General features: G+C 36.7%; 1 protein-coding gene across 1 annotated transcript in view; it reads left to right on the plus strand.

Moving 5' to 3' along the window:
• The first annotated feature begins 4,521 nt into the window (after positions 1–4,521).
• Positions 4,522–14,818, plus strand: part of LOC118276597 (pleckstrin homology-like domain family B member 2) — a 122,886-nt gene continuing 112,589 nt past the window's right edge. Inside the window, exon 1 of the mRNA XM_035594943.2 lies at positions 4,522–4,864. The gene's annotated coding sequence lies outside the window, so the exon portion shown is untranslated. The remainder of the gene's footprint in view (positions 4,865–14,818) is intronic.

Here is a 14,818-nt window from a genome sequence, read left to right on the forward strand (position 1 = left end):
GAGAAAGCGAACCTGTTTGCTTCTCTATTTGCGGAATCTTCACGTCTTGATACTGGTGGCGCTTTGCCTCCTTCTCTCCATAGAGTTTGCGAGACGAATATGTCAAAAATTCGCATACGACAGAAGGAGGTATATAAGACGTTGCGTAATCTTGACGTGAACAAGGCCAGTGGCCCCGACGGAATCCCAGCCGTGGTTTTAAAAATCTGTGCGCCTGAGTTGTCTCCAATCCTGACACGCCTGTTTCGACTTTCTTTGGAGACTGGTCAAGTGCCGGTTGCATGGAAGCTAGCCAACGTGCAGCCTGTGCCCAAAAAGGTAGTCGTGCCGACCCTAATAATTACCGGCCAATCTCGGTCACGTCCATACTCTGCAAGAGTATGGAACGTGTACTTAACAACAGGCTCCTGGCATACCTTGAAGGTAACGACCTCCTCAGTGATCAGCAGTATGGGTTTCGCCGCAACCGATCCACTGGGGACCTTCTTGCGTATGCCACCCACATTTGGAGCGAGGCCATCGAGAAGCACGGGGAGGCAATAGCGGTCTCTCTCGATATATCGAAGGCCTTTGACAGGGTTTGGCACGACAGCCTTATCGGCAAGCTTCCTGCATATGGACTTCCCGCTGATCTGTGCAGATGGATTGCAGACTTCCTGAGGGATCGGTCAATTCGAGTAGTCATTGATGGCTGCTCGTCTGACCAATTTGGCATCAACGCCGGAGTCCCTCAGGGGTCAGTACTTTCAGCAACGCTCTTTTTGCTGCACATCAACGACCTGCTTAAGCCCGGTATCTTTGGGTATGCAGATGACAGCACAGTTGTTGAAAGGTATGTGTCCGATGCGCGGAGTAGCGGAACACAGATCCGGTCTCTAAGAGAATCCATGGTCGAACGGTTGAACTCGTCCTTGAAGGCGGTTTCCGATTGGGGTGACGCCAACTTGGTCAAGTTCAACGCTACCAAAACCCAGGCGTGTCTATTCTCTGCCAAACGGAGTCAATTTCCGCTGGCTCCGACTTTCCGAAGTGTGTCCGTTCCGGTAGCGGATCGTCTTGAGCTTCTGGGCGTAACTCTATCGCCAACGCTTAACTTCGGCTCTTATATAGAGTCGAAGGCGCATCTGGCTGGTAGGAAGTTGGGTATCCTCTCGAAGGTGAGACGGTACTTCACACCGAAACAACTGCTGAGCCTGTACCAAGCGCAGGTTCGGTCATGTATGGAGTACTGTTCTCACCTTTGGGACGGCTCGGCCAAATACCAGCTGGATGCGCTCGAACACATTGAAAGGCGTGCCAAGAGGCTCATCAATGACGATGCGCTTGTGGAGGCCCGGCTTCAAAGCCTTGAACACAGGCGCAAGGTCGCAAGCCTTTCCGTTTTTTACCGGATACATTTCGGAGAGTGTGCGGGGGAATTGCACAACTTGATTCCCCCTAGTCCTTTTCATCATCGAACCACAAGACAATCGGCGAGGCGTCACCGCTTCATGGTAGATATCCCACCCACTCGCACGAAGCGCTTCGCTTCAAGCTTCCTTGTGCGAACTGCTAGGGAGTGGAACTCCTTGCCGCAGTCTGTGTTTCCTGATGGGTATAACTTGGGTGTCTTCAAGGCCCGAGTGAATAGGTTGCTTATAGGCAGACGTGCTCCACCGTAGGCCGTATCATCACTTACCATCAGGTGAGATAGCGGCCAAACGTCGACCCATTAAATGTAAAAAAAAAAAAAAAAAAAAAAAAGTCGGTGTAACAAACAAATAATACCGAGAAACACCGATTTCCGAAATTAAAGTTATTTTTAACTTTTTTAGTGAAGTCGGTTTATTTTTTTACTTAACCTTTTTAACGCCAGACAGGCACTGAGACAAGTGGTATGTAAACATATCTAGTAGGTAAACACTAATCAGATCAGAATGAGTAAAAAACTAAAGTAGGTAGGCATTAGGTTTTTTTCTTTTTATATTGCCGATCTTGGGTTGTACCGAATGAGATCGATATATCGTAAATCTTTCATTTGAATTTCGAATTCGAAACATGACTGAATGACTGTTTGGGTAGGTACCTCACAAACACTTTTTTTCACTCCTTTCCTTGTCTCACTTTTTTCACTCACACTAGGATTTTCTCCTGTGTCGTGGGTGCGTTTACAAACATAGGTAGGTCCGGAGCTGCGGACTACCTAGCGGGTTTACCGGGGCTCCGGCCCGAAAAGCAGGAGAAGGAACGGGGTGGTTTTTAGTCAGTAAGAGTCTGACACTCCCTCTCGCCTCGCCCAAGGCGAGAGAAGTCATTGGATGATTTTCCCCCTCAACAAACAAAAAACTCAACAAATGTAGGTACCTATGTTTTGTGAACGGGACTCTACAAGTGACTGCAATCATAAATATGATGCAGCCGCAAATTACTAGAATTGATACCTACCATCGTTCGGTGCGATAAAATTAATGATATTGTAAACATTATCATGATTCATTCATTCATCATTCATTCATTGATTCGTTCTCATCAATGAACAATAAATGGGGAAATTCGGTTCTCGAATGCGAAGTTCTATTTAATTTTCGGCCAAAGGTTTTATTCATTTACTAATAAAATAACTTCAAATAACGTTTTATTTTTAATTTCAAATCTAAACCTATTTATTTATCTAAATTTCATTTTTGTTCTCAATATAAATGGAATTGTAATATGAAATCTGCGAAGTTTCGGACGAAACTTCGTTTTTCGTTGAATTAGAGTACCTAGACCTGTTTCCGACTGTCATCGTCGCCGTCAGCTACTAAATAACTACTACTGTTTACTGAAAGATCGTTGTAAAAAAATCCCTAATCTTCCCAATCCTCATTTCCCCAACAACCTTTAAATTCCTAACCCCCAAAAGGTCGGCAACCCACTTGTAACGCCTGTGGTTTGCTTACCATCAGGTGATTCGTCTGCTCGTTTACCGGCTTATATCATAAAAAAGACGATTAATTTGATTTAAGTAGGTTACCTACGTAGAAATTTAACGCAATGCTTAGACTTAACTAAATAATTATTAGACATAAATAAACATGGTAAATATCCCATTTCAAGTTCTAATGACACTCCGGAGCTGCGGACAACGTAAAGATTACCGGGACTCAGGATCAAAGCAGGAGAAGGAACGGAGTGGTTTTTAGTCAGTAAGAGTCTGACACTCCTTCCCGCCTAACACAATAAAAAAAAAGTTCTAATGACACGTTTACTTTTAGTTTTCAGCCATAATCGTTCCATTGTAGGACAAAGGCCTCCAAATCCTCCGTGCATTCCTCTCTATGTAAAGCTTTTTGAAAAAAAAAGCTTTTAAATTAACTTCTAGAATGAATTTGAATTTCGCGCGCCAATAGTTCCGAACTTAAGTACTACCAGTGTGTAGAAAGGTGGAAAGCTGAAAGAACCGGTTTATGCAATATATAATAAGAAAGCAAAATAAAAGAGAACTAACTTGTCATTAAAGAAGGTAAACGTCTTCTAAGTAATTATGGAGTTATCTAAAAGGTATTAAAGTTAGTACTTACATAAGGAATACTCCGATAAAAGCCAGGAAGTTGATAGTTTTTAGATTGGTGTCCATAATGTTCCCGAAACAAAAGCCTCGCACAAAACGTTTGTCCTCTGCCCTAGACTGTATTTATGTAACAGTACACAAATTTTGTATAGACCACATGCGGCCTACGAGATTTTTAACAAATAGGTAAATTACACACAATTTTTATCCAGATAAACACCAGATAAATCAAGTTTATTATCATTTAATAGTCCTACGAACTTTTATTATCTTGTTAGGTACAGATTTATCACTTTTCCATTTCCACAAACCGTTAGACCGGCCGTAGGTCATGATTTTATGAATGAACATTCCTTATCAAAACACTAGAATAGATTGTCAACGTAAAATGAACACTCACCGTGTGTTATGTTTTTATTTTCAGTACAGATTGATATGCGCGCACTTTATGTATTATAATAAACGAGTATAAAGTGACAACGGTCTAAACACTTAGTAGCAATGTTTTGTTTTATTTTGCGATATTGATATAGTAAGATTAAACACGTTCGCGCAAGACGGCAGTCTTGTTATGTTATCAATTCAAACGTTAAGATTCATGTGCATTTATATGTCTCCTAATTAACACTACCAGATGTAGTTCATATTCTTGGGATTCCCTTGATGACGAAGGATAACTGAAATTGAAAACTTGTAGCACAACTAAAATTATAGTGAAGCGCCATCTATTACGTAAGCTTGGAAACATATTCGTTGTTTACAATATGGCGCTTGTAGACCTGTAGCGTAAAATTACTAAGATAGATGTCGCTAGCCGAAATTTGTGAACGAATTATAATAAACTTATAGAAATAATTATGATTTCATAACATTATTGGCAACTAACTTATTTGTTGAAAATAATTATGATAGATCTTTTTGACATGGAAGGTGTTTATTTCGAATATTTTACGATATAAATAATCTGTGGCCGACTGTTGGTAATTTTTATTGTGAGAGTGGCAACCCAGTACGCTCACGTCATTGTTTCCAATCAGTTCTAAGTTCGGTACTAATCGGTGCGTCTCGCTTGTTTGTTTTGTTTACATTTTATTTTCTTTTAAAACTTTTCTAACTTCGCCGTCCTTTGTTTACATTAGTACACTAATTAACGACGAACGTATAAGTGTTGTGCGTGACTGTGATATCTTATGTAATTATATTGCAATATTATTTGCATGAGTTTAGTCATCGTACCGTGAATATAAAGTTTTGGTTTTCTGTTTTTGTGTTTTTTTTCGTGAGTTTTGTCAATATAAAGGGACTTCCGGATTGTTACCGTGGATAATAGAGGTTAGTACAGTTTTTTTATACATTTCCTGATATCTGTGATTGATAAACGCGTGACATCAAGTAGGTAACTAACTTGATTTTGCCTTTTTGGGTTTTGTCATTGCATATTTTTTTTCTGTCGGCACGGATGACCTCGATTCGAAATTTAAAAGTCAACTTTTTCGGTTTTGTTGATTTTTATCTGTGATTATCTGAATGTATCTTATATTTTTGTTGGTAAATGACGTTATTTATTATGATTCGTAACTTAAAAAATGTTTTAATAAACATAAACATTTCCTAATTTTAACCGTGATTTACAGATGCAAAATCTCAAAAGTCTGAAGACAGTATACTTTTTTTAATGTTTACATTTGAAGCGGCATTGGTAACACAAAGTTTTCTTACCTGCCTGTTCAAACTTGTTTGAGTTTTAAATTATTAAAGCCTTGTTAATAGTAAGTAAATAAAGTAAATTGCACACTCTCATACTCTTTTTAGAACTATTACAGTATATAAAAAGCAAAAAAAAAAAGTTTTAGTACATAGTTAATAAATAAAATAAACAAATTTTCATAGTAGGTAAATCTTTCTTTATTTATTCATTACATATTTAGTGATTAGTATTCTAAGTAGCTGATAGCTGTACCTTATTTTCTGAAGTAGCTTTTGTTTATCATCTGTCTCACTAATTAAAATATACCTATAATAGTTACATTAACCATAAATCAAACCTGGGTCTCATGCAATTTGTATTAAAGTACAAAAAACAAATTCACATTCATATTGCTTATATTCAATATATATATATATATATATAATATAATATAATATATAATATAGGGTACTTCTTAAAATTGCGACCATTGGGCAGCCGTATTTCCTAAAATGGTGACCTAACTGATATCCCCAAGCTGCCTGCCAATCGTGGGGATTAGTTATGGTAATCTGCTCATGGGGGATGCCTTTGTTCAGCAGTAAAAGTATTCCGGTTGATGATGATGATGATTGCTTATAGTAATTAAAATTATTAACCACTGTCAAATTTGTTTTATTGAAAGGCGAAGTTTAATCAGTAAAACAGTAGAAAAAAGTAAGAAATGTACGTAATAAACTCAATTGTAACACATAAACAAGGACGATACATAACAACAACGATACAAACGAGGAAAATATAATAAAATAAACCTTAAAAATCACACATTAATTAAAATAAAAATCTGTGTCATAAAACTAATGTTTGCATTCATACAGAATATATTTTGATTTCATTGCACAAGTGTGTCCGAATATGGCCTGCGTGTGGCGTTTGCATGTGGGCGTCGTAATTATGTCCCACACCGCATCCTTGCTTACATCTGTTGTTTAACTGTTAGAATACATAAATAACTATAACTGTTTTTATAGCTTTTTGTGTTAAAAAAGGTGTTGAAGAAATGCTTAATTGTGTTGTACCATACTAGGATTTTCTTGTGTTGTGCTTGGGTGCATTTACAAACATACAAATTCACATACACTTGACACCTTTTTTTTTTTTTGAAGGGGAATAATCATCCAGTGACTTCTCCCGCCTTGGGTGAGGCGGGAGGGAGTGTTAGACTCTTACTGACTAAAAACCACCCTGTTCCTTCTCCTGCTTTGAGCCGGAGCCCCGGTAACCTTTTACGTTGTCCGCAGCTCATACACATGACACCTAGACCCAAAACAACTATATAGAGATCACATGAAGAGTTGCTTGGTGCAATCAAACCCACTAGATATGTTACATGGCAGCCGGTTGCCCAGCCACCACACCAACCATACTGTTGTTTATCTAACTATAGGTATTCTATGCTATAGGTAACTATGTCAATAATTACCCATATACATAACTTTCTATTTCTTGGAATGATGAGCAGTAATATTTGTTATTATTATAGGTGTGATTTTAAACCACAAATTATCACAATGAATGCAAAACTGTAAGTAGGTACCTACTTATTTTATTTTCCTGCACATTTTAAATCAATGAAATGTTATTTATAAATAAATAATGGTTGAATGACTTCATTCAATACAAAACTTGGTGTGTAGTAGTTACAGTAAATAATACCAATATGTATACAAACATAATATACTTAGTTATAACTACCTAGTATTGATAAGGCAATAAAGTATTGTTGTAAGTCTATATTTACGGCTACACTTAAAGTAGGGATAGGTATTTTTATTAGGTTTTGTACCTACATTTAACTAGTTAGGTATATTTTTTTATAATAACTCTCGTGAGACATACTAAATTAACTAAAAATAACGGTTAACTCACATAAATAGGTACGTTGAGAAAAGCTCTACTAATTTCGAGTCACACACAACGGGATTCTTCGACGTCACGCAGCCTGGGTTGCTCCTTGCGTTGGCGCCTCTGTGACTCGAAACTAGTAAAACTTTTCTCGATGTATTTACGTGAGTAACTAAACCGATATTTTCAATTAATTTTGTATGTCTCACGACATACGACGACACATAGGTAGTTATTTGTCCAATAATTGCACGATACAACACGTGAATTACCGTCTACAAAATTATAGGTTACGAGAAGATTTCTAATACATCATGCATATAGGAAAAACTTAGTATTTACGAATGTCCTAAGGGCATAACAAATAGCACTTTCTATGTGAAAACTATGGTGCCGTTATTATACAACCATTCATTTCTATTCCACTGATGTGCTGTTTACATTGCTTGCTGCTAAGATAGTATCTATTGATTTCTTAATAGGTGCCTTTTTTGATGGAGGAAATTCATCCAATGACTTCTCCCGCCTTGGGTGAGGCGAGAGGGAGTGTAAGACTCTTACTGACTAAAAACCACCTCGCTCCTTCTCCTGCTTTGAGCCAGAGACTCGGTAACCTTACGTTGTCCGTAGCTCCGAATTCTTAATAACTGGAAGAAGTATTCAGTAGTGATTTTTGTGTATGAGTTCAAGCCATCCAGTTGTTTTCACGGCATTCAACTAGCTTCAGTCTTCCCCCAGTTATTTAGGTACTAAATTAATGGATCTTTGCAAAGAGTAGATATAGTTTTTACCTACATTTTATCATTAGAATCTAAAAGATTTGGTAACTAGTTACAAAAACCTAACAAGACCTCGTAAGTTCTTGAACAATTCAATGCCAGGTGTAAAAATCGATAAGTGACATGTTTATGGACTATTGTGAAGAATATAAACCACGTAATATCACGGTTACCGCATCCGTAATGAGATCGACACAATCGACTGACATTACTCCGATGTCCTTGTTGAAGGAAAAATGCAAATAAATGTAATTTTCATCATTTCTGTTAACTATAACGACCTTTAAACCTTCTAGAAAAGAGCGTATTCCTTTTTAAAAGGCCGGCAACGCAACTGTTACTCCTCTGGTGTTGCGGGTGTCCATGGGCGGCGCTAATCACTTACCATCAGTTGACACATCTGCTCGTTTGCCCTCTGTTCCATAAACAGGCGAATAGAATAATTTGTAAACAGCAAAAAATATTAAGGACGTTTTGTAGTGATTGGATAGTAAGAAATTGATGATCTTTTAGACACTAAATGGTGTGAAGTATTAAAGTATTGCTCAAATCAAATCTCTTCACATTGTACTTGACCAAAAACAAATGCCAATCTCGTTATTTATTTCGTCACTTCGTGTGCAAGACTTCTGTTATTTTTGCTATCTAAAATACGTAGGATGAGGATGATACTGCTACTAATCTAAGTAAATCACCCAAAAAAAGCGACAAAAAATGGCAAATCACTGACGACACTGCACAAAAAGGTGAAACAAAATGACTGGAGGTATTTAAGTAAGAAATTCCTCATGAATATTGCTCTAGATTTGCTTACGCTAATGATGATGCAGACCAGAAAGTGCCTCGGGGCAAAACAAGAACCGCTAATTCAAACTAATCATAAAGAACGATCCGCAGTCGCAACTTATCCGTCATTACGTCAAGATAATGCCCCTGATCTTCCTTAGAAACCATCTTTGCCCAGTTTTAACTTTCTAACGCCTACTGCGGTTATCGCGGACCATATTAGTCATAAACGCAATTGTTTTAAGAGTGAGAGTGGCTTGCGGTTTTAGAATACAGGGTCTCGATTCTGCAGGCAATTATCTGATGACATCATGCCTCGTCTAGACTACAGTTTGCAAGTTTTAACTTGTTGTTTTTAGGGCAACGGATAAAGGAAGCCTGTCCTACGTACCTTTATGGTGAATGACATCATGAACAGCTATTTTGAATAGCTCTAAAAGGAGTTTGGATATAACTAGTAGTCCGGTCAATTTAGACCTGAAAACAGTAATGAAAGAACAAAAATTCCGACAGAGCTGAATTTTGGTACAGACCTTTATTTTACTATAAAGATTAAAATATTAAAAGTCCCCATCTATCCCATATGTGCTTCAAAAGTTATTCGGGGTCAAAGGTCAAGATTTTAGGTTTTTTGAGTTTTCTCAAAAACCGTAAGTTTTTTGAAAAAATACCTCAGACCAAATTTGTAGATCTCAAAATTCTCTACAAAATGGTCCTTATAAGTTTTTCTATAAGTATTACCGTTTCTAAGATAGATTCGTGTGTCTCCACACACATTTTTCCACTTTGGAAGCGTCTAACTTTCAAACGATTGATTTTGACGAAAAGTGGTTTTAGAAACCTTAATGTCTTTTTTAAAGACCTATCCATAGACATCCATCACGAATATGTAAGCTGAAAAAAATTTTTTTTTAATCAGTTCCATGTATGGAGTCCCCCTTTACTTTTTGAATTTATAAATTTTTATTCAAAATTCGAATAGCGGTTACCGAAATACACCATCTTACAAAGTTTCAACTATGTAGGCCCAACAGTTTCGTGGCCCAACAGGCTGTGACATACGGACGGACGGACGGACGGACAGACATTTATTTCCGAAACTGTTGGGCCTACATAGTTGAAACTTTGTAAGATGGTGTATTTCGGTAACCGCTATTCGAATTTTGAATAAAAATTTATAAATTTAAAAAGTAAAGGGGGCACTCCATACATGGAACTGATTAAAAAAAATTTTTTTCAGCTTACATATTTGTGATGGGTGTCTATGGATAGGTCTTTAAAAAAGACATTAAGGTTTCTAAAACCACTTTTCGTCAAATTCAATCGTTTGAAAGTTAGACGCTTCCAAAGTGGAAAAATGTGTGTGGAGACACACGAATCTATCTTAGAAACGGTAATACTTATAGAAAAACTTATAAGGACCATTTTGTAGAGAATTTTGAGATCTACAAATTTGGTCTGAGGTATTTTTTCAAAAAACTTACGGTTTTTGAGAAAACTCAAAAAACCTAAAATCTTGACCTTTGACCCCGAATAACTTTTGAAGCACATATGGGATAGATGGGGACTTTTAATATTTTAATCTTTATAGTAAAATAAAGGTCTGTACCAAAATTCAGCTCTGTCGGAATTTTTGATATTTCAATATCGTATATTGACCGGACTATAGCTAACGAATATGGAATGGAATTTGGGTGGATGTTGTGAAAATGGCACGACAATGGAGATTTTTTGAGAAAAGATTTTAGATATCTGTCTTGCTCAAAGCAAAAGCCAAAATAAGACTTAGAAATAATGAAACTAGACTTGATAAACAAGATCTGAAGTTTAAAAAGTTACATTAGTTAAACTATAAAATAGAAAATAATCCCAAAGATAAAACTAAGAACTTGAATCTAACCTAGCTAAAATTAAAAAAGCTAACCATTATCAAGAATAAAAGGAATCTGAACTAAGTAACAAACTATAAATATATTTAAAGACAGCTTGGAAGGAACTCCTAAAACAAATTGTTTAAACGCCATTCCGTATGAGAACGTGACTGGTTAAAATTTAAATTTATTCAAAACAACGCTAAATTTATATTGGTTGAATACGTTAATGCGTTTGCTTACAATTTACTACGAGTATGTTTCTCTAGGATGTGAGGTTTTTTTAATTTGTTTTCTAAGTTTAGAGGCATAGCTTAGAATTTTGCTTAGCTAATTGCAGATTTAGTGGAATAAACAAGAGCTACTGTATAGATATGTGATAGAGATATTTTGATCGTTGTAACTACTAGTTATTACGACATTGATCCAGTATATGATCTGATCTCAAGGTCGTTTAGACAAAGAAGAAAACGTAGAAGGTTTGGGCTTCCATTTTTTATATAAACACTTTTCCTCGTGTGTTTAACAACTTGGCATCGCCTTTTGCGATGTTTTACTTGGTGCCTGAAAAACAAATCTCCAGATGCCAGCCTACGGAAGAAGATATGTTTACTGCCACACGTTAACTGCCACGTAGGTCACTGGTGACCTGGCACCTGGCAGTTAAAGGCTTAAGTAGTTAATAAATGTCAAATAATCAATAAATTAATACATACTAGTTATGTCCGTCCCAAGTATGACATGATGTTTTGGGTAACTTTGACTTCTAATAGTTAACGTAAATAGTTAACAAAAATTAACCAAATTCACTAATACCAAACGCGATTTACTATCTTCAAAATAACATTTCATTTAGAATCTACTAAAACCACGACGATGTCTTGTCACGCTTCATGCGTTTTCTCACACAGCATTAACTAATGGCAGACCATCCAATTGAGAACACTTTGATATCTTAAACATGTGTTAAAGTAGGACGCTACTGCAGGATGCGTTAGACCCAGTTCTGATAAATTAACTATAGTTAGAGCATTTGTGTGAGACCAAATTGAAATATCCGGCATACTCACGTGAATTAATGAAGGAAAGCTCTACCAGTTTTACCACCGTTTCATGGTGGATATCCCACCCACACGCACGAAGCGCTTCGCTTCAAGCTTCCTTGTGCGAACTGTTAGGGAGTGGAACTCCTTGCCGGAGTCTGTTTCCTGATAGGTATAACCTGGGTGTCTTCAAAGCCCGAGTGAATAGGTTGTTTATGGGCAGACGTGCTCCATCGTAGGCCGCACCATCACTTACCATCAGGCGAGATACCGACTAAACGTCGGCCCATTTAAAATAAAAAAACCACTTCACGAGCAGTGGTGCGCCGCGGCGACAACAAACTGAACTAAATCACATCTAGTTCTGATTTATTTTTGAGCATGGTCATCATAACCTCAGGTAGAAAACGTCTGCTGCTGAACATCGACCTTCCCCAATAACGTCCAGATAAGCCGATTGGAACTTATAAGCGACCTGCATCCAGCAGCTCCCTGCAACCTTTGTTTTTTTTTAGCTTTTATAAGTCTGCGTTTGGCCGCCAACCCGTTTTCTGCCAGAACGGTGAAGCGAAGATGGAGCAGAGTAAATAGGTACTTTCTAAGTCACAGACTTAGAAAGAGACCGTTTGGCCGTGCCTTTTGAGCATGGCGGATTTTAAATGAATAAATAACTAACTAACTAATACAAATCGCGTAGGATGATAATTACCTAGTTAAGTGATTATCCGACTTAGTTACATTGAAGATATGATCCAATCAAGTATGGAAAGTGAACTATTAATAAACTAATTACTGAATCACGTTAAATATTCAACCATTTAGCTATCGTACCTCGTAATTACCATACAGGGTAATTAAAATATTATTCAGCTCGTACCAAACGATATTCTAGACTTGATTAATGGAAATTGTGGTATTTTGTTTGTCTAATGCCTTATTTGCATTACTGGATGTAGGATTTAAGATGTTTTTGCTTAGCTGTGCCTTTAAGTGGTTTATAAGTAATCTACCTTACCTACATCAATGAATGCTGTTCTGAGAATCTTAACCCTTTTTTTCCAAGATCGTTTAATCAAAGTAGTTACACAAAGGTCAGAGATGAACTTGATTATTTTATGACAATTCGTTCTTCATCAGCTTTGGAAGACCTTAAAGAATGTCTTGCTCATAAGTCTGCCATGCCAATTCCCATGTTTGGCAGAGTTTCATATAGGACAGAGGACGTGGGCGTGGGTAAGATTTAATTCTTTATTAGACAAAACAGTTTTTAGGTTAAAAGTAAAAACTAAATATCCAATGTAGGTACCTTTTCTCTTTATAAAAATCTTAAATTACCAATGCTAATCTTTGTCACGAACAAACAACTATCGGAAACTAAAGAAAGTGACAGGTCGCTTGTTTTAAATTTATAATTGCTATGGTTGGGACATGGCATGTCCGGGGGAAGTTAGAATTAATTGCTTTGTACCTCATTTTATGGAAAAGAGGTAACAATGGCTGTCCAGTAGCTTATAAGAAAGTAGTTATTTAAAGATCTTTGTTTGACTGGCGAAAATCATCAAATGACTCCTCTCTGATCTTGGGTGAGGTGAGGAGTGTCAGACTCTTACTGATTCAAAACCTATCCTAATCCTGCTTCGAGCCGGAGCCTCGGTAACTCGTTTACTTTATCCACGGTTATATATGTATATTAGACCAAGTTTCTTTTCTTGCGACTAATTCCGTATACAAATACAATTACAAGTGTTTTTGAGACTACCTGTATAGACTACTGTCCTTTATTCTGGTTCTGCTTAGAGGCTGAGGTCTGAATTTGATACTCGTCATTAACATCTTGGACACGTCCAAGATGTGAAAAGTTTGCTCAAAGTAAGAAATATTTTTCAATCATCACCATTTCCTCAAATCACCAGACTGATAAAAAATAACGACATGAAGTGTAAAATACGCTCAATTTCTTTGCCTTCGCAAAAGTGGCTTAATGCCTATATTTATTTATATTAACTTACATTAGCATGACAGAATATTAACGAAGTTATCAAGAACTGGCTTTACATTAAAAATAACAAGTTCATGTCACCTGATAACCTTTGCAAAACCCGAAGCTAAAATAATATTAAGAAAAGATTTTGTTTGTAGGTATATATTTCCCTTTTTTTTAATGCATAATCATTACGTGATGTCAGATATCTGCCATCTTTATTTAGATTCGACACGGTTTTTGCAACAGACTTGCAGGTTACCGACTATTACAATCTACGAATGTTCAACTTGCATCTGCTTTGGAGTGTTTTTTTTTCTAAATCAGGTTACAACATCTATACTTATAATAAATCTATAAAGAGTTTAATTCTGTTCATGAAATACATTTAAAAAACTTAACTATAAAGGGGTGATTTAGTGATCGATATTGATGCCAAAAATGAAATCAGTAAAATTTCAGTTTGTCTGTATGTTCTTTAGTAGAAACAAAAACTATTCGATTTTAACGAAACTTGGTACTTACAATTTTATTCTTCATACTTCTGGGCAGGCTATAGTAAACTTTGCATCACGCTACGACTAAGAGGAGCAAAACAGTGCAGTTGAATTCTGTGCTAGACTTTAAAAATACTTGGCTTGCAACAAAATACCCGTTACTCCAAGCAGCCTATCCGTCAATGCCTATGTCACAAAAGACAGCAAAACAAAGGAAACAACAGTTAAAAACCAGGTCTTGTATAATGAATAAATCTTCATTGTTGTTTTAAAGATGGGTGCCCCGAATTTTCGACAGTGGGGCTCCATTGTTTTCAAGTGAAACTTAAGTGATTTACTTTGCCTTTTCGAAAGTTTGTTGCTTGATAATTAAATGCCAACGATCTGTCTTCCATTTGGAGATATCGATTAACTAGTTTGGGACTTAAGCACGAGAGCCTAATGCTACAGATTATAAATATAAGAGCTTTGAAAAGGTCAAGTTGGTACCCATTTAGAGTGATATCAATGCATACCTCCATTTTGGAGTAGCGTAAGTATTTATCTTTAAGATTTGTCCTGTCAAGGTGATATGTTTTAAACACGAACTAGTAGTAGAAGATAGTAACTACCTAGTCAAATAAAATTCTAATAAAAAGCAGAATGTTATTATAACTTTCGTGAGACATAATGAATTAATTCAGACAATTATTATGTTTTCAGCTCGTAATAATTTATCGAGCCGAAAACAATTAATT

The sequence above is a fragment of the Spodoptera frugiperda genome, chromosome 17 (genome assembly GCF_023101765.2).
Source record: "Spodoptera frugiperda isolate SF20-4 chromosome 17, AGI-APGP_CSIRO_Sfru_2.0, whole genome shotgun sequence".
Taxonomy (NCBI): Eukaryota; Metazoa; Arthropoda; class Insecta; order Lepidoptera; family Noctuidae; genus Spodoptera; species Spodoptera frugiperda.